Genomic DNA, 19,798 nt, shown 5'->3' with positions numbered 1-19,798 from the left:
CTGTGAAATGTTTTCTCCTTCTATGACGCATTTCATGTTGAAACGATTAATGGCAGTTTACCCTGAAGCCGCAATCTAACTGGAGCTGTTCAATGTCTAGAAAATTAAAATTATAGTGTTGGCCATTGCAAATTAAGGAATTAAAATAAAACACAGAACAAGTAGGTTTTGTAATTTTTAATTCAAAGAAAGAGTTCATTCAAAATAAGGACCTCTGAATCAAGATTGAGTAAGGGTTTAATCTTAATCTACATAAAAATAAGTGTGGAGCTTCAATTTTGAATATGATGACTTTTTATCTTGATACATGCAGACTTCCAAAAAGTTTACACATGCTTTGAATCAGAAGCTACAATATTAGTGCAGACATGTTAAAGCTGTTTGTACAACATTGGTCTGTCCTGTTTTTAAATGGTTTGTTAGCCAGTTTAAATAAATGGATTAACATATACACTGTTCAAATAGCAGAGAGGAACATACAAATGCTCCAACACATGTATGTTGATATCCCTAGTCATCATTTTTAGGTTTCCTCCTTTTTAATTTTTCATACATATATCAAACAAAACGAGTGAATCTTGTCTGCTGAAGAATGACCTCATCAGGAAACTGTCATTAAAGTCTTTCTCTTTCCAAATGTTGCCTCTTCTGCCGCATTTTCTTCCATTTCAGACTAACCAGTGTGTACCTTTGAGCCCCAGGGAGTACAAATAGTGATAAATTCTGTTCTCACTACAATGTCAGTAATCTCCCAACGTGGATCAGACTCGGGAATTCTCCTGACTTTCCTCTCAAAGATTTTACACCAGGCACAGTTGGTATTCTCCCTGTGGCCAGGAATATCCTTTGGGAGCCCACAATACATCTTCAGAGCAAAGATTTAAGAGGCTGGACAAAGTCTTACTTGGCAATGTTATCCACGCTGAAGAGGAGGATCTTATTTAAGAGTCTTCCCAGTGCCTGACGTAAGGGCTTTGCCTCTTGAGTTGCCAAAGAAACCGATCCAGGAATCCCGCTGACAAACAATCTTCCTTGGCTGTGTGTATAATTAGATATGGAGAATTATATATTTGCCTGTAGATATTATCAATCAAACTGTTCAAACATGTTATGACACACATCTGGTCTTTGAGGCTTTCTGTGACTGGTTGCACTGAGACATTGAAGTGTACAATCAACACAACTAAGCACGCTGTGGTTTCATTTGTCACATTTTCTTCCATTGTAATTTATAAGTAATTAATTGTCCATACTACTTCAAAAGGGACCACTTGTTATCTGATTGACTCAGGATAATCTTAATTGGCAATATACATGAAAGATGTCCTTAAGCAGCTAGAGACCTTCATCAAAAATCACACATTTGTGTAATAATTCCTGTACGTTTGGGGGCATATTTATTGGTTTTGCCCCTTTAACATGGATGGCACCCCTACCCTGGTAATTCTTGACAACACTTGTCAAGCAACCTTAACTTGAAGGGATGATGAATAGGTTTTATTGGCATCTGATCCACACTGGGAATATAGGTATGATAGCGTCCTTACCTCTGAGCCTGGAGATTGAAGTTCCGCTTGCTCCATGGGTGTGTAATAACATCTCTGAACAGGTTGTTTAGAAAATATTCCGAACTAATAGCCAATTTCTTCTCTGGAATGTGTTAATGGACCTAACTATCTCAATATGAAACAGTGCCCAAGGAACACCATCTTGAGAAAGTCTTTTACTGCTTTAATTCATGTATCCAGAATGTGTCCTTTTGCGGAATCAATTCTTTCTGTAATTTGTTATCAACAGTGATTGAAAATGTAACATCGGTACATATCCCAAGTTGCTGTTGCTGGCAGGTTCTGCAACTTTGATATAAGATTTATTCTCTGAAGAAGCAGTAATCCTACATAAACAATCTTCACAGCCATTGTATTCAAATAACAAACTTGCTGCTTAACAGCGTAAATGTGAGTAAACTGGTTTATACTTCATTTCCAGGATCGGACTGTCAGAACACGGGGGTTCTGGTCCTAAAGTGAAATTAGAGGTACTTTACACCCCGGCATCATGATGTGTAACTTTAGTCACATTTAGCAGATGCATACATTGCATAAATGTTGGTGGCTGTGTGTATAATTAGATATGGAGAATTAGAGGGAGATCAGCATTTCTTAAGACCTAACGCGCCCCAGTAATCATGTGTAACATTCAAATCTCTGTTAAAATAAAACTTGAGAGTGTTTTACAGCACAATTGTACATAAACAATGTTGTTGATGGATTCTGGGCTTGACTGAGCGAAAGGTCTATCTCTTATGAATGCAACGTTCACTCGATTGTTCATTCGGACCAGATCACCTATTGATCTGAAGCAGTCATGCAGTTAAGCTTTCCATTAGAAAGCAAATTCTCCCCCATTGCAGTGACTTACACTGGAGTAAAACTAGAGAAACCCCAGGCCCTTTGGTACATTAGCAAAGTAACTATCCTTACTGAATTAACTGGGACCATAGAGGTAAAGAATATTGTAGGAATACCACAATAGAACATCAGGCATGTGGAACATAAGTCTTTCCATGTGCAAACGAATACATGAAAATTGGGATGTAGGTGGGTATAGATAATACAGTGTGGAACTGGAGGAACACAGCAGGCCAGGCAACATCAGAGGAGCAGGCAAGTTGATGTTTCAGGTCGGGGCCCATTTTTCTGAAGAAGAGTCCCGACCTGAAAGGTCAACTTTCCTGATCCTCTGATGCTGCCTGGCCTGCTGTGTTCCTCCAGCTCCACATTGTGTTATCTCTGACTCCAGCATCGACGGTTCTTACTATCTCTGGTGTAGGTGGGTAGGTGTGTGTTTAGCTTATCAATTTTCTAATTGTTCAATATTTGTAGATTCATGTAGTATAGAAAAGAACTTTCAGCCCATCAAGTCTGGACCAACACAACTACCACTAAAGGTGCACTGATCCCAATTTCCTGCTCTAGTCCCAAATACTTGAATGGTATGATATTTGAAGTGCTAATCTAACTGTTTTTTGAAGTTTGGAAGGTTTCCAGTGTCTACTACCTTCCCAGGCAATGCATTCCAGATTCCCACCACTCGCTGAGTGAAGTTTTTTTTCCCTAAATCCCCTCTGAATCTTCTACCCCTTACTGTAAAACTGTGCCCTCTTGTGATCGACTCCTTAACCAAAGGAACAGCTGCTCTCTGTTCACCCTGTCCTTGCTCCTCATAATTTTAAACATCTCAATCATGTTCCCACCTCAGTCTTCTCTACTCTAAAGAAAACAATGCAAGCCCATCTAGCTTCTCCTTGTAGCTCAACTTCTCCATCCCAGACAACATCCTGGTGAAATTCATTCTGCCTGTGAGCACAGAATTAGAAAAATCTTTTTTTTAAACGTTTGCCTGCTATTCCACCATGACAGCATCATATGCTCACCTGAATACTGTCTCAACCTAAAGTCTATACAACCGGCAGGGGTTGCTGAGTAGTGATCAGGAACAAATGAATTAAAATGTGACCTCAAACTGCTTATATACTTGTCATCGCTTAATTTGGATTGGCGGAGTCTGGTGTTCTGTAAACTGGCTCCTAGTGTGAATGCTGTTAAATATGATTACCACGCAGGCTCATAAGGAACAATTTGCCCTTCCTAGCTTGGTGAGGTTAGATTTGTAGATGGTTGTGGCTTCACCATCCCTTACTGAGTTTAACTTGGCACAAACTTGGTATTGGAGCTTAGAGCTCCATTGGCTATACTTACTAAGCCAGCATTTGCCAAGTTAGAATGGAGCCATGCTCTGAGCTGGTCAGGTCAAGAGATTTTAACATGCCTCACCTTCCTGTTCCATGGCATCTGTTAGTAAAATGGAATCATGTTTCTGCCCAAAAAAGCAGATGAATTGTGGACATTTTGCCTGAGGTATGGCACTTTGGGAGTAGGTTTGTAGCTCAGGTTGTGGGTGTTGAGGTTGGTGGCCTCGCCGAGCTGGTTTGTTATTCCATTTATTCTGTTGACTAGCAGGTTTATTCTGGAATGAAGGTCTCCTGTGAGCAAAAGAATGCGTGGGGGCGATGCCTACCCTGTAGGGGTCAGTTACATAAAACATATGCTAGGGAGAAGCAAACAGCCTGCAGTGTCTGTTCTGTCCATCAACTGAGGGGGAATCACGGCCTTCATTAACCTTGAAGATCCATTACCTTCTAATGTGCCTAGACCCAACCCAAATTTTTAATGAATCTCATTCAAGTTGCATTAAAGATTATAATTAGAGATTTCCTCAATGGGTCCATGTGCACAATTCGGTTTGGAATGGAGACATCCAGGCCACTAAGGCCCCAAATTTGATTCCAAGCCAGTGTAATCTTGCCTAGCTTTAGCTTCAGTAGTTATCAAGGAAATAAACTTGAACATAGTGCCTCCGAATGAAGGGAGTGAGAAATGTTCCAGGATTCTGTTCCTGACTTCTACCCAACAAGCTCTTAGCTGTCAGTCTGGAGGCTAATGTGTGAGTATGCATTAATTAGATTAAAAGTTGCGGCTGTGTCAGAAAAGATGTATATCAGCAAATATTTCCACAGCTTTGGGAGGGAAGCAGAGATAATTGGCAAGAAGATTAAACTAGAGACTTTTTCTGAGTTCCAACATCTCTCCCACTGACCCCCTGTTGAATTCCTCCTCATCTGATATTTTAATACATATTCCCCACAGATCAGGAAAAAAAAGGAGTCAAAAAGATTTAAAATCACTTGAAGAAGAATAATACTGAAATTTCATACTTTACATTGCCAGAATTTCCAAGAGTAATTTGATGCATCATGAAATCTGGCTGCCTTTTATTTGGTGCATTGTTGTCTAAAAGCTGTGAGTTTATGCAAAGGATGCCTTTGATATTTGTGAAAACTCATTGTATTCGTAACTTCCTGCACTGAATATGTAGTTTGACAAAATGTCTTGGAGAGTCTTCCACAATCTTATTGCTATTTATAGTGGTTATGGTCAGCTGCAAAAACCTTTTGGCGATTAATCCCATAGTCATGCACCAAACAAATTATGTTTTGCTGTGCAATTGTTAACATCTAAGTAAAACTCTTGTGTTCAGTTATAAACAAAAATGACAACAAATGGATTGATAGAAATGTGGTGAATATGTAGAGGAAGTTCATCAGCATCTGAAGACAGAAGTGACATATCTAACAAGATGAACACAGCAGGCCAAGCAGCATCTCAGGAGTACAAAAGCTGACGTTTCGGGCCTAGACCCTTCATCAGAGAGGGGGATGGGGTGAGGGTTCTGGAATAAATAGGGAGAGAGGGGGAGGCGGACCAAAGATGGAGAGAAAAGAAGATAGGTGGAGAGAGTATAGATGGGGAGGTAGGGAGGGGATAGGTCAGTCCAGGGAAGATGGACAGGTCAAGGAGGTGGGATGAACTTAGTAGGTAGATGGGGGTGCGGCTTGGGGTGGGAGGAAGGGATGGGTGAGAGGAAGAACAGGTTAGGGAGGCAGAGACAGGTTGGACTGGTTTTGGGATGCAGTGGGTGGAGGGGAAGAGCTGGGCTGGTTGTGTGGTGCAGTGGGGAGAGGGGACGAACTGGGCTGGTTTAGGGATGCGGTGGGGGAAGGGGAGATTTTGAAGCTGGTGAAGTCCACATTGATACCATTAGGCTGCAGCATTAGGCTTCCCCCACCGCATCCCTAAACCAGCCCTGTTCGTCCCTCCCCCCACTGCACCACACAACCAGCCCAGCTCTTCTCCTCCACCCACTGAATCCCAAAACCAGTCCAACCTGTCTCTGCCTCCCTAACCTGTTCTTCCTCTCACCCATCCCTTCCTCCCACCCCAAGCCACACCCCCATCTACCTACTAACCTCATCCCACCTCCTTGACCTGTCCGTCTTCCCTGGACTGACCTTTCCCCTCCCTACCTCCCCACCTATACTCTCTCCACCTATCTTCTTTTCTCTCCATCTTTGGTCTGCCTACCCCTCTCTCCCTATTTATTCCAGAACCCTCACCCCATCCCCCTCTCTGATGAAGGGTCTAGGCCCGAAACGTCAGCTTTTGTGCTCCGAGATGCTGCTTGGCCTGCTGTGTTCATCCAGCCTCACATTTTATTATCTTGGATTCTCCAGCATCTGCAGTTCCCATTATCTCTGACACATCTAACAATCCTGTTTGAGATTCCCGTTTAAAAAGATTGCAGCTGGAAAACTTGACCTGACAGATTTTCTGTGTGTGTCTCGTAGCTCTTGTTTTGAAACATCCTGCAAACCTCAGTGTTTGGCTCTGTGTTACAAATCTCGCTGCTGAGTCAGAAAGTTGTCAGTTTCAGTCCCTCCCAGAGACACAATCGATCTCAGAATACTGAGTTGAGATGGGATGTTAGCCCAAGGCCCTACCTGATTGAATGAGACTGCTTGAAGAGCAAGAGTGTGCTCTGATCCATATTTATTATGAATAAACATATTGTCCTTTCTGACGTCATTGGTCTTCCTGGGAGTTTTGATGTCTGTATATCATCTGTATTTCCTATTACAACAGTGATTACTCTTCAAAAGTAACTTATTGGCTGTAAAACAATATTAGTTATAAATGATATATAAATACTATTTACGGATGTGAGTTTGCTTGCTGAGCTGGAAGGTTAGTTTTCAGACGTTTCGTCACCATTCTAGGTAACATTATCAGTGAGCCTGCGACGAAGCCATCTTCTCAAAACTCGCTAAATACTATTTAATTCCTTTGGTTAATTACCATATCTAGCTTTCATATTGGTGTTATTTTGAATCTGATTCCAGATCTGTCACATTACCAGGCTGACCTGCTCCAAGTTTGAAGGTTTGCAGAGAGCACAGCATATAAATTGTGCCTGTGATCAGCAATTAAGGCTTTTGGATCACCAATCCATGCGTTAACCATGTCGGGTGGCATAGTGGTACTATCACTGCCCCTATAATGCAACTATCCTAAGCTAATGTTCTGGGCACGGGCTCAAATTCCCATCATGGCTGTTCTCACCATGCCCTCTGTCAGCCTCCTCTGCTTTAAGGGAAGCAAACCCAGCCTATTTAATCTTGCTTCTCAGTGGACTTTCTCCAGCTAGGCAATATCCTGGTGAACCTCCTCCACATACTCTCCAGTGCCATCACATCCTTTCTATCGTGTAATAACCAGAACTACACACAGCACTCCAGTCTGACCCAACTAATGAAAATTGAAGGAACTGCGGATGCTGTAAATCAGAGACCACAATAGATATTGCTGGAAAAAGTTCAGCAAGTCTGGCAGCATCCGTGTAGAGAAATCAGAGTTAACGTTTCAGGTAGCGTGATCTGAACCCAGAGTTCTGAGGAAGGGACACTCGACCTGAAACGTTAACTCTGATTTCTTTACACAGATGCTGCCAGACTTGCTGAACTTTTCCAGCAATTTCTATTGTTGCCCTTGACTTAATTAACGTTGAGTACAACTTCACCATAACCTCCCTGCTTTTGTATTCAATGCTTTGATTATGAAGGCAACTATCCCATATGGCTTCTTAACCAAATGACCGATGCAACCTGCTGCTTTCAAGGATCTCTGTACTTAAACTGTACTTACCATTGTTATGTACTGACTTGTCTTGTTTTCCCACCAAAAATGCATTACCATACATCTTTTTGGGCCCATTCCAGCCTCTGATTTGCACATCCTGTAGTTTACTCCAGCAAATACCCTCCAGTCTTTACTGAGAACAGTCAGCCGCTTGAGCAGCAATTGGTTAACTCCTGACAGTGCGAGGAAATTTGAATAATCTTGGCTTCTTTGAAAATGGTGAGTAAGGTTAAAGTTCTCTTGCCACAAATTTAGAAAACTCTAATGTTGGTGCCGCCAGATTAAAGAGATATCTCAGGTTGGTACCGATATAAGATATCTGTGTGTGGATATTTACAAAATTCAAAAGCACTGCACGATGTTATTCTGTGAAAAGAATTCCATGTGCAAATAGAAAACTTAGTGGTGACTTATCGTTATTATGTAAAGATACACTTGCCAACTGAGTAATTTAGCTGGCTTTAGTTACTTATTAAGCCACGTGAGTTGAGAATGGTAAAGTTACTCATTCCCATGCTTGTACAATGATCTCAGTCTATCTTGAATGACACACTAATCGTTCCAGCACTGTTTGTAATGACAGAAGCTAAACCACTGTGAATCCTGTCACTTCACATGTCTTGTTATGAGATGATTTAATTTCAAAGCCTGTTGTTCCTTTTGTTCTTTGCCAGGATGTAGGCATCGCTGACAAGGCCAGCATTCATCTCGCAGGAGCATTTACCCTTGAACCAGGAGGCTTGCTAGGCCATTTAAGGGGAATAGAAAGTGACCTTGCTATGGCTCTGACCAGGTAGGGATGACCGATAAGATTCCCTAAATGGGAGTAGTGACCAGATGGTTCACATGACAACCAGCAATAGTTTGATGGTCATGAGCTTTTAATTCCAGATTTATTATTTAAAATTAATTTCCATCAACTTCAGTGGTGGGATTTGAATTTCTTTTATTCATTCATGGAGTCATAGATAGAGTCAGAGTCCTACAGCATGGAGAGAGGTCCTTCAGCACAAACTGGTCCATGCTGACCAAAATGTTCATCCACGCTAATCCCATTCCCCTGCACTTGGCGTATATTCTTCTAGACCTTTCCTATCCATGTATTCATCCAAATGCCTTTTAAATGTTGTTAATGTACCTGCCTCAACCACTCCTGCTGGCAGTTCATTCATATGTGGACTACCCTCTGTGTAAAAATAGTTGCTCCTCAGGTTACCATGCACTATTCTTTCCCCTCTTAGCTTAGACTGATGCCTTCTAGTCCTCAATTCCCCAAACCTGGGAAAGAGACTGAGTGCATTCACTCTATCCATACCTCTCATGATCTTATGTACATTTATAAGATACCTCCTCAGTCTCCTACTTTCTAAAGAAAAAAGTCCTAGCTCGTCCAATGTCTCCCTTTAACTCAGTCCATTGAGTCTAGGCAACATCCTTGTAAATTTTTTCTGCACTCTTTCCAGTTTAATAACATTCCTCCTGCGGCAAGGTGACTAAAACTGAGCACAATGCTCCAAATGCAGGCTCACCAATGTAATGTACAACTGCTTCATAACTTCCCAATTTCTGCACTCAATACCCTGACTGATGAAGGACAGTGAGCCAAAAGCCTTCTTCACTGCCCTATTTACCTGTGACTCCACTTTCAGTGGACTGTGCACCTGAACTCCAAGGTCCCTCTGTTCCACTACACTCCTTAAGGCCCGACCATTCACCATGAAATCCTACCTGGATTTGACTTTCCAAAATGCAACACCTCACACTTATCTACATTAAAGTCCATTTGCCATTTCATAGAACATAGAACATAAAACATAGAACAGTAAAGCACAGTGCGGGCTCTTTGGCCCACAATGTTGTGCTGACCTATTATCCTACTCAGATCGAACTACCCTGCATACCCTACACTATATTATCATTCATGTGCCTAGCCAAGAGTCTCTTAAAAGTCTCTAAAGTATCTGACTCCACTACCACTGCCAACGGCGCATTCCGCACACCCACCGCTCACTTCCCAGGCTGATCAAGGTCCTATTGCAATTTCTGATCACCTTCTCACCGCCCACAATACTACCTATTTTAGTGTCATCCACAAACTTACTAATCATGCCTTGTATATTCTTATCCAAGTCATTGAAATAGATAACAAACAGCAATGGGCCCAGCACCAACCTCTGAGACACACCACTCATGCGGGCTGCACTCATGGGATGAGGATGTCACTGGTTGGGTCAGCATTAATTGCAAGTCTCCAGTTGCCCTTGAGAAGGTGGAAAACCTCCTTCTAGAATGGCTATGGTCCACATTCTCTAGTTTGATCCAGAATGTCTTTAGGGAAGCAATTCCAGGGACAATGAAAAAAAGATGACATATATTCCCAAATCAGGATGATGAGAGGCTGAGACAGAAACTTGCAAAGGTGTACCCATGTATCTGCTACCCTTGTCCTTGCAGATTGAACTAGTCATGGGTTTGGAAGGTGCTGCCTAAGCAACTTTGATCAATTTCTGTTCTCTCTTTAATGAATATTCACTCTCATCCCTCCACAGAAGATGCCTGACCCAGTCAATGTTTTCCATCATTTATCATTTTTAATTCTGAATTTTGTCATCCAACTCTGGGCTTGGTTAGTTCAATCAAAATAAGCAAAAATCTTCTCTCCAAGAATTTTGCTAGAGCTCCAGGCATCACCTGAACCTGAGGAAATGAACGTAGTTAATCTGTTTATTACTTTTGTTTTGAGTATCAGTAATGTTTACTTACATGTAATGAATATGGGATGTTTCAAGTAATTCATGCAGATTGTTAATAGCCAACCAGAACAGAAGCTGCTGGAGAAGCTCAGCAGGCCTGGCAGCATCTGTGAAGAAAAGCTCAGAGTTAACATTTCGGGTCCAGTGACCCTTCCCAAAAACAGATGGTAGCTGGGAAAACATTGGTTTATATGCAGAAAATAGGGAGGGTGATGGGGTAGGGGGTAAACAATAGGTTAGAGCCCAAAGAGAGAGAAGACCAGTCGGATAAACAAAGGAGTTGATAGCTATCTGGCTGGGAGGGTGAATAGTTTTTAATGGGGACTATTAGTGAGTTACAATGGGTAGTGTGTAATGGCAGGCTTTGTGATAACAATGCCTGTGTGTTGAGTAGGGGGCTCAGACATGACAGAGTTTAGGCTGTAAAATTATTCAACTCAATACTGAATCTGGAGGGCTGCAGGGTCCCCAAGCGGAAAGTGAGGTGTTGTTCTTCCACTTGCGTTGGGCTTCGCTGGAATGCTGCAGCATGCCAGAGACAGAGACGTTGGCCAGGGTGATGTGTTAAAGTGGCAGGCAACAGGTAGTTCAGGGTGAGCAGAACATAGATGTTCTGTGAAGCAGTCACCCAGTCTACGCTTTGTTTCCCCAGTGTAGAGGAGGCTGCGTTGTGAGCAGCAAATGCAGTAGACTAGGTTCTGGGAAGTGCGGGTGAAGTGTTGCTTCACCTGGAAAGTATGTTTGGATACTGGGGAGGGAGGAGATAAATGGTCAGGTGTTGCACCTTCACCAGTTACAGGGGAAGGTGCTGTGGGCCTGTGGAGGAGTTGATGGTGGTGAAGGAAGAGTGGACCAGGGTATTCCAGAGGGAATGGTCCCTGTGGAAGGCGGACAAGGGAGCTGAGGGTAACTGAACCTGAAACGTTAACTCTATTTTTTCCTTCACAGATGCTGTCAGACCTGCTGAGCTTTTCCAGGAGCTTCTAGTTTTGTTGTGGAGGGGAATGTGTATCTGCTGTTAAAGACCCATCACTGAATAGTCAATCACTCAGTAATAATTGGCATGAAACAAGTCTCATACAAAAGACAGCTGCTGAAGGACATCAAAAATGTCACAGGTGCCTCAGGATGTGCTCCCCAGGCTTGTTATCATGTTATTGTCAATGTAAATCACCCATTGTAAATTAATGCATAAAACTGTGTGAATAAAGTACCGGCAGTCTTAGAAATTAGTGTCATCTCCATTGCTCTATGGACAATCAAATTAATGTCGGATACAACAGATATGTTGGGATAAAATATTGCCTTTGGAATGCCGGATGTCAAAATTGCATATCATGTTCGCGAGTATTTAATTGTAAAAGAATGTATGTGGGACAGTACTGTATTCATCAGCCTGGCTGTAATCCAGGAGAGGTGAAAAGTCCATCCACAGGAATTTAATCTCAGAGATTTGGAGCTGTCTGCCTAATGTCCTACTTTTAGAGACTTTGCTGATATCACTTTTGCTTATGAGGTCATTACTTCATGGAAGCTGCTCCACAACTGTTTCTGAAGATACTTCAAAATCTTCTGATATGGTCTTAAAGCAGCGAGGAAACCACCCCCCACACCCCCCCCCCACCCAAAACCATTTCAAAACAAATTGACATGGTGCCGGTTTGATAGTTTTGTTCCATCAGGAGAATTGCTTGGGACCTCAACTGGGTTTATCCAGCAAGATACAAGAGCAGACGCTGAAGGAACAGAGATTCAGATTTTCACATCTCTGGGGTGACCAGTGAAATTACAACAGGAAATTGGGATGACCCCATGGAAATCTAAGGCACATGTTTAATCAAAAATCCATATATGTTGGTAATGCTAAAAGTTGTGAATTTAGAGACTCTGACTGGCATTCCCTCTTGGCTACTGTCTGATTGCAAACCATAAATAAGTTTGTGGGTGCATGGTGGCTTCACTGAGCTGCTGAGCTGCAATAGGAGCCATTAGTATCTTCACATGAATAATCCAGAGAGAGTTAAACAGCCAGAATTGCAATTTCTGTGAATTAACCAAGCAGGAATTGTTGAGCCAATAGGAAATGCATGATTCAAATGTAGTTTGGATTTCTATCAAGTTCCATGGTTCAGAAACTTAATCTATGTAACACAGGCAGCTATTTCAATGATCTTACAGCTTCATATGCAATATAATAACATCTTTTCATACATATCCTGGAGTGAAGATTATATTATTGACTGCACCTTTCAAAATGAAACACTTAATTGATTGATTGATTGATTTATTGACATGTGTATCAAAATACAGTAAAAAGCTTTGCTTATGAGCGGTACAGGCAGATCACAGCAAGCAAAGGGCGTACGGATCAAAAAGACTGAGAGACACACAGGTTACATTGCAGGTTACATCATTTGACCGTAGGATCATCAAGCTTGTAATTAGATTTAAAATAACATTATTAGTAATTTTTACAGACTGAGAATTGAAGTTTAAAAGTTTGGAATGGTTATAAGGAATGTTAGGGTTAGATCTGCTGTAGGGGGTTGTAAGGAGTTGTCTGGTGTTGGCACCATCTTGCACCTTGCCTGGTAGAGAAACAAACATTTTGTCAAATATTGAGTGATTAGGAACTGGAATGTACTGCCTGAAAATGTGAAGGAGGTAGGTTCAATTGAGCCATGGTTAATTCACAGAAATTGCAATGCTGGCTGTTTAACTCTCTCTGGATTATTCATATCAAAATGCTAATGGCTCCTATTGTAGCTCAGCAGCTCAGTGAATCCACTGTGCACCCACAAAATTATTTATGGTTTGCAATCAGACAGTAGTCAAGTGTGAATGCCAGTCAGAGACTCTAAACTCACAACCTTTAGCATTGCCAACATATATGGAATGAACACAGTGTGGAGCTGGATGAACACAGCAGGCCAAGCAGCACCAGAGGAGTAGAAATGTTGACGTTTTGGAAAGGTCCAGACCTGAATCGTCAGCTTTCCTGCTCCTTCGATGTTGCTTGGCCTGTTGTGTTCATCCAGCTCTACACCTTGTTATCTCAGGTTGTGAGTGGCGCTGGGTTAATTGCTCTTTGGAAGAGTCAATGCAGGTACCGCATGCTGAATGGCCTCCATCTATTCTGTAAGTATTCTGTGACGCTCTTTAACCAGGATGATTCACTACTGAAGACTCTGGGATTCTGAAACATGTGAGCCCTGGAATATTCTGTCTCCACATTTGACCATGTTTGCATCATGAAAGTTATTCCTCTGCTATCTTAAGCAATATGGTTAAGTGCAGAGTCTGGAATGGCTTACCAAAATCACCATAGATCATTCAATACGGTGTCTCTAAGATCAAGTTGTTTAAAAAAAAACACCACTTGATGGGCCACAGATATGTTTTGAATAACTGGATTTGTATAAATTTTAACAAACCTCATAAAATACAATCATCATATATTACCCTTTGTATTCTCAACACCAGCAGTTTTAACTATCTAAAATGGTGGTTTCTCAGCCCAGACTTACCTGCTCTGCCTGCTTTTCTTTTTGTTTCTTTTCTCCCTCTTCTTGTTTTGTTTTTTAACTTACCACTTGTTGAAGAGCTCAGTCACAGTGATGGCATTGGCGGTAATGGGTAGGCCCAGCAGCATATACTTGTAGTGGCGATGTCGGGCACAGGTTTGGGTTCCCAGCAGCTTCTGCATCTGGCACAGGTTGGGCCCAGTATGAGACCCGGTGACACTGGCAATGGCTGCATCGGCGAGGTGGGCCCGAAGAGGACTCATGGCAAAGACGGTGTTGAGTTTTGGCCGGTGCGGTACCCGGAGGCAACAGTAGTATCCGCATTGGCGAGGTCCATCACTCATCATGGTGAGGACATCAGTGGAGGCGAGATGGCGCTGAGGGAACTGAGGGAATGGCAATTTTCATTCCATAATGGCCCAGCGAAGGGGACTCATGCCTGGCCACCAGGCCCATGGTCCTTGGTGGAGCACTTAACAAGAAAGACTGCAAAATTGAACACTTTTTCTTTATTTGCTCATGTTTATGCCTTTATATTCTCTGCTTTGGTTTATTTTTCTGTTTTAAGATAGCGTCACAGAGTGCTGCTACTATACAACACTTTTCACTGTATTTTATAAGGGTATGTAACTTTTCTTGTGCATTGATATGCAATCTCACCAGCACTTTGTTTAAATTGCAATCCATAATTACACAGCTTTATTACTATTTCTCATGTATCTCATGTATTTATTTAATCTTTTGTCCAAGACATGCTTTTTGTCATGACATTGGGTAAATATTTATTTGAATTTATTTGGAATGGCCATAACTTTGCTGGACACAGCGTGAACTCTATCTTAATAGTTGATTCCAATTTCATAACGCCTTCTCAACCCTTGACACTGCCAATTCCAACCTCCTGAGTGGTCCAAAATACAAGTAAATAACCACTGGTGACTATTTCTTTAGCTGTGTTGTCTCTAAGCACTGGAAGTCCCCCTCCATGTCTCTCTAATCTCTTTTCTCTTACATCACCCTTTAAGACTTACTTTTATAACAAAGCCTAGTGTCTTCTTATAATGTCTCAGTATCAAATTTTGACCCATAACGCTTCTGCTTCAGGATGATTTATCACTTTAAAAGTTCTACATTTGTTATTTTTGCTGTTGAGACAAAGTCCCCTGAAGAAGGATAACACCCGAAATGTTGACTATTCTCTTCTTCCAGATGCTGCCTGGCTTTCTGTGTTCTTCCAGCCTTCTGTTTATCTACCTTGGATCCCAGCATCCGCAATTTGTTTTATCTCTCTCCCTGAATGGGTCAGTGAGCTTGACAATATGAAGTTTTGCTCTTGCATACTAACAGTAAGTCTGTATCTAGGGAAGTGTTTCAGACTTACACTGTGTACTAAAACACGCACAGAATGGAAATGAAACAAAAATTCAGATTTAGGCTGTATTTACCAGAAGGCGTCTTTTCAGAATTGCTGATTTATCTTTCAGTCAAAAGAAGCGTTGGGGCTTTTCCTGAGCTCTCTGAAAGCAAATGTAAATTGGGCATTTTATTTATTAAGAAAAGCCCTCTCCGACCGCAGAGTGCCACAGCTTTTTGGCATGATATCAATCATTTTATTCATGAACTCAACAGCATTTGTAATGCTCCAAAATGTGTGTCCTGTTGAATAGTTTCAATGGCATGAGGCATATTTAAAGTTGCATATTTTTAGTTCTGTATTGAACAGTTGTACTCTATGAACTGTAAAAATAAGTGTAAAAAGATGCAGTGTGGAAACATGTATCATATTTAATATCACTTACCTTCTTTCTATATTCAGTATTAGCTTTAACAGTAGGCCTTTAAATGTAGAGAGCTTAGCTCAAATCCAGTTACATTCATGTGACACATGTGTCCTCTATCGACTATTAGAGTTCTGTAAGAAATGATCTGGGCATTTTCAAACTGGTCGAGAGTGATCGATGCTTCCTCTTTAGTACTGATATATCTGCAGACTGGGTGACATCTCCACTAGATTTAAAATTATATTGTACTTCAGGCTTCACATTTCTCATCAGCAGCCATTTTTTATTTAAATGAAAGTGTGGCTATGTGTGTGGGGGAGGAAAAAGAAATATAAAATGCTCATAAATAACAGCAGTAGATTGAACAGAAAGAACCGTGGATGCTGTAAATCAGGAACAAAGACAGAAGATGCTGGAAAAGCTCAGCAGGTCTGACAGGATCTCTGAAGAAAAGATCAGAGTTAGCGACTCTTCCACAGTTCTGAGAAAGGGTCACCAGGCCTGAAACGTTAACAGCAGTAGATAGATCCAGGTATTCTCCCTTAGGTATGTTACATGTACCAATTGAAATGAAGTGTGTGGGTACACAACATGTGTGTGTAACCTATGCATATTGCCACATTTTGTAATCATAATTCTAAGAAAGCACCAATGCAACCTTAGATTTTAATTGATTTGCAAACATCATCTAAGTATGGTGAGGTAAGATGATGGATTCGTCTTTCTTTTCTATTTGTTTTTACCATAACACCATAAGATGGAGAGGCAAAAGTGGGTAATTTAGCCCATAAAGTCTGCTCTGCCATTCAATGTGATCATAGCTGATCTGATAATTTTCAACTAAGAAAATTTCTATAATGACATTTGGTTTTGCTTTGGAAAGGACGCTGAAGCCTTGATTCAGGACTTTCAAATAATGGAAAGCTATTTCAAGTTGAAGTAGAAAAGTGATTACATTTGGACAGATGGATTTAGACTAGAAAACGCAAATATCACAAGACCATAAGGCTGTAGGACCACAGGACCAGGAAGAGGCTGTTCAGCCCCTTGAGCCTTCTCTACCATTAAGTAGGATCATAGCTGAGCCAGCCAGTGTTCCTTATGTCTGCTTCCCTGCGGATTTCTCATAACCTTTATTCCCCTACTAATCAAGAATCTATCTGCAAGTCTCAAACTAAGTTATAAAGAATAGAAAAAACACTTATCCTACAGTTTAACAGAACGTGGAACTGTCTCTAACAAAAGGTACTAGATTCAGGACCAGTTGACATTTTTAATGAGGAAATTAATACATATCTGTGAGGATCATAAGACTGTAAGACATAGGAGCAGACCATCAAGTCTACTCTGCCATTCAGGGAGATCATGGTTGATCTGATAATCCTCACTTCCACCCTCCTGCCTTTTCCCCATAATCCTCAATTCCTTACTGATTACAAATCTGTCTGTCTCAGCCTCGAATATAATTAATGCCCCAGCCTCAACAACCCTGTGCAGTAAAGAATTCCACAAATTGAATTCCCTCTGAAAGATGAAATTTGTCCTCATCTCTGTCTTCAATGTGTGTCCCCTTATCCTGAGATTAGGTCCTCTGCCCTAGGCCCTCCCACAAAGCGAAACAACCTTTCCCACATCCATCCCGAGAAATCCTCTAAGCATGGTCATCATTCATTTCTCTATATTCTAATAAGTACAGGTCCAGTCTACTCAACCTCTCCCCATATGACAGAACCTCCATACCTAGATCGGCCAACCGAACCTTCTGGGGACTGTAGACTATTCCAGTACAACTTTCCTTAGATGAGGGGCCCAAAACTGCACACAGTATTCGACAAGTTTGACGAGTGCCTTGTATAATTTTGGCAACTTCTTTACTTTTATAACCTATTTCCTTTGAAATAAATACCAATATTCCATTTACCTTCTCCGTTACCAACCGAATTGAAAGGTCAAGTACAGGTGGAAATTATACAGTGAATGGTAGAACCATTAGGAGTATTGATATGCAGAGGGATCTGGTGTACAGGTCTACAGATCACTGAAGGTGGCAGCACGGGTAGGTAGGTAGTAAAAAAGGCCTATGGCATGCTTGCCTTCATTGGAAGAGGCACTGAGCATAAGGATGGACAAATAATGCTGCAGCTTCATAGAACTTTAGTTAAGCCACACTTGGAATATTGCATATAGTTCTGATTACCACACTTCCAGAAGGATGAGGATGCTTTGGAGAGCGTACAGAAAAGGTTTACCTGGACGTTGCCTGGTACTGGGGATTTTAGCTATGAAGAAAGGTTGGATAGACTGGAAGGTTGAGGAGCTACCCAATAGAAGTTTATAAGATTGTGAGTGGCATGGATAGAGTGGCAAATGTGAGGCTTTTTCCCAGGGTTGAGGGGTCAGTTACTTGGGCACACATGTTCAAGGTCTGAGGGGGTAAGTTTAAAAGAGATATGCAAGGCACACTTTTCACACAAAGGGTGGTGAGTGCCTGGAATGTGTTGCCAGTGGAGGTGGTGGAAGCAAACACAGTAGCAACAATTAACAAGTCCCTGGACAAATATATGAATAGGAAGGGAACAGAGGAATCCTGTAAGGGAAGACGGTTTTAATATGGAGCAGCTAAATGTGTCGGTGCAGGCTTGGAGGGCCAAAGGGCCTATTTCTATGCTGTATTATTCTATGTCCTTTGAATTTGAATAGTAGCTTTTATTGAACCATGCATGAGGACTCGCAAACCCATCTGTTCTGCAGCTTTCTCTAGTCTTTTTCCACTTAAATAATATTCACTTCCCCTCTTGTTCCTGTCAAATTGTATATCTTCACATTTCTCCACATTATACTCCATCGGTGAGGCTTTTGCCCACTGGCTTAACTAGGAGAATGTAGAATGAGAGACAATGAAATATGTATCATGACTATTTGACATTTTCAGGAGAAAGAAAGGACAGAACCTGAGAGCGTATAAACAGGATCAACAGGTGACTTGAGAAGTAAGTCTGTGACAGACTAATCATTCCTGGACTTTTATGGAACAGGCTTGATGAGCTAAATGATATGTTTTCATTCTGAATTGGCATTCTACCAATTGTGAACTCCTGATTATTTTGCCACATGGATAGAAATTGTTATGCTTTTGAACATTATTTTAGGTTCAAAAATGCACTCACCATTTATCAGTTTTAGGATGTTCGGTGTGTAGTTCAAAGAAACTCAGAAAAGTGACCATTAAAACAGACACAAGCCCTTTGGCCCCTTAAGAAGACTGTTTCAAACTGGCTATGCCCAGGGTGTATCAATCTACAGGGTGAATTTCTATTCTCCTATATGTGACTGTAATGATTGCAACCAGGTGGATCCCATTGGCTAAGAGATCTTTGATTAGGGGTGTTAACCTTGGCCAATTAAGAAGACCTGGCTGAACAATATAAACAGAGGATTTAGCCCTTCCTCAGGTTAGGGGACTGACTATGAGCTGGCTGGTTGTAGCCAGTGTACTGCTGCTAGTAAATAAAGGGTGAGTTGGTGATAGACTACTGGCATCTCTGCAGATCTTTCAGTGACCTGCTGAAAAGATTCTTAAAATTAAGCTTTTCTTTTAGGGGCTAGTTCTAGCATGGTTCTGTTTAATCTTTAAAGCTTTTTAATATTTTTGTTTTTATTTTAAAAAATGGTGACTGTAAATGAATAAAACAGGTTCTGCTCTGCCTGAAGTTTACTTGTTGTTAAAAAAAATGACAAGTTTTAGCATATTTATTTTGTGGGAACATAATCTAGAGGACCAGACAAATGACTTTAGTGACTTCAATCCTAACAAAAGTGTGGCGTTTAAATGAGAGTTCACAAATAAATCTGGAATCAAAAGTAATGATGGTCATGTAGCTACCAGATTGTTGTTAGAAACCCATTTGGTCTGTTAATTCTGAGCAGGAAAGCCACCTTCTTTATCTGTTTATGCCCAGTGAGAAGCAAATTGGAGACATCATTGAAAGGTTGCTTCAGACTCCTACCATTCTGACACAGCAGAGGCAATTCAGAATATTAATACTGATTCCTTCTCTACTAATGTTGTGTTGTTAACATTTCTGTTTTTAATCCTATTTTTACTTTTTGTGAAGAAATATGAAAGCAACTGTTGTCAATATACA

The 19,798-nt window shown here is 41.2% G+C and overlaps 1 long non-coding RNA gene across 5 annotated transcripts in view; it reads right to left on the bottom strand.

Moving 5' to 3' along the window:
* Positions 1-218: 218 nt before the first annotated feature.
* Positions 219-19,798, bottom strand: part of LOC125456275 (uncharacterized) — a 200,273-nt gene continuing 180,693 nt past the window's right edge. For 4 of the 5 annotated variants that reach the window (XR_009446076.1, XR_009446078.1, XR_007248431.1 and 1 more), the window contains 2 exons: positions 15,318-15,389; positions 219-1,036 (listed from right to left, as the gene is read on the bottom strand). This is a non-coding gene — a long non-coding RNA (uncharacterized LOC125456275). Of the gene's footprint in view, positions 1,037-10,358; positions 10,456-15,317; positions 15,390-19,798 lie in introns of all 5 variants that reach the window. The other variant, XR_009446077.1, reaches the window with a different exon arrangement.

This window comes from Stegostoma tigrinum, chromosome 8 (genome assembly GCF_030684315.1).
Source record: "Stegostoma tigrinum isolate sSteTig4 chromosome 8, sSteTig4.hap1, whole genome shotgun sequence".
NCBI lineage: Eukaryota > Metazoa > Chordata > Chondrichthyes > Orectolobiformes > Stegostomatidae > Stegostoma > Stegostoma tigrinum.
The sequence above is the reverse complement of the archived record's forward strand: the minus strand, read 5'-3'. Positions and strand labels throughout refer to the sequence as shown.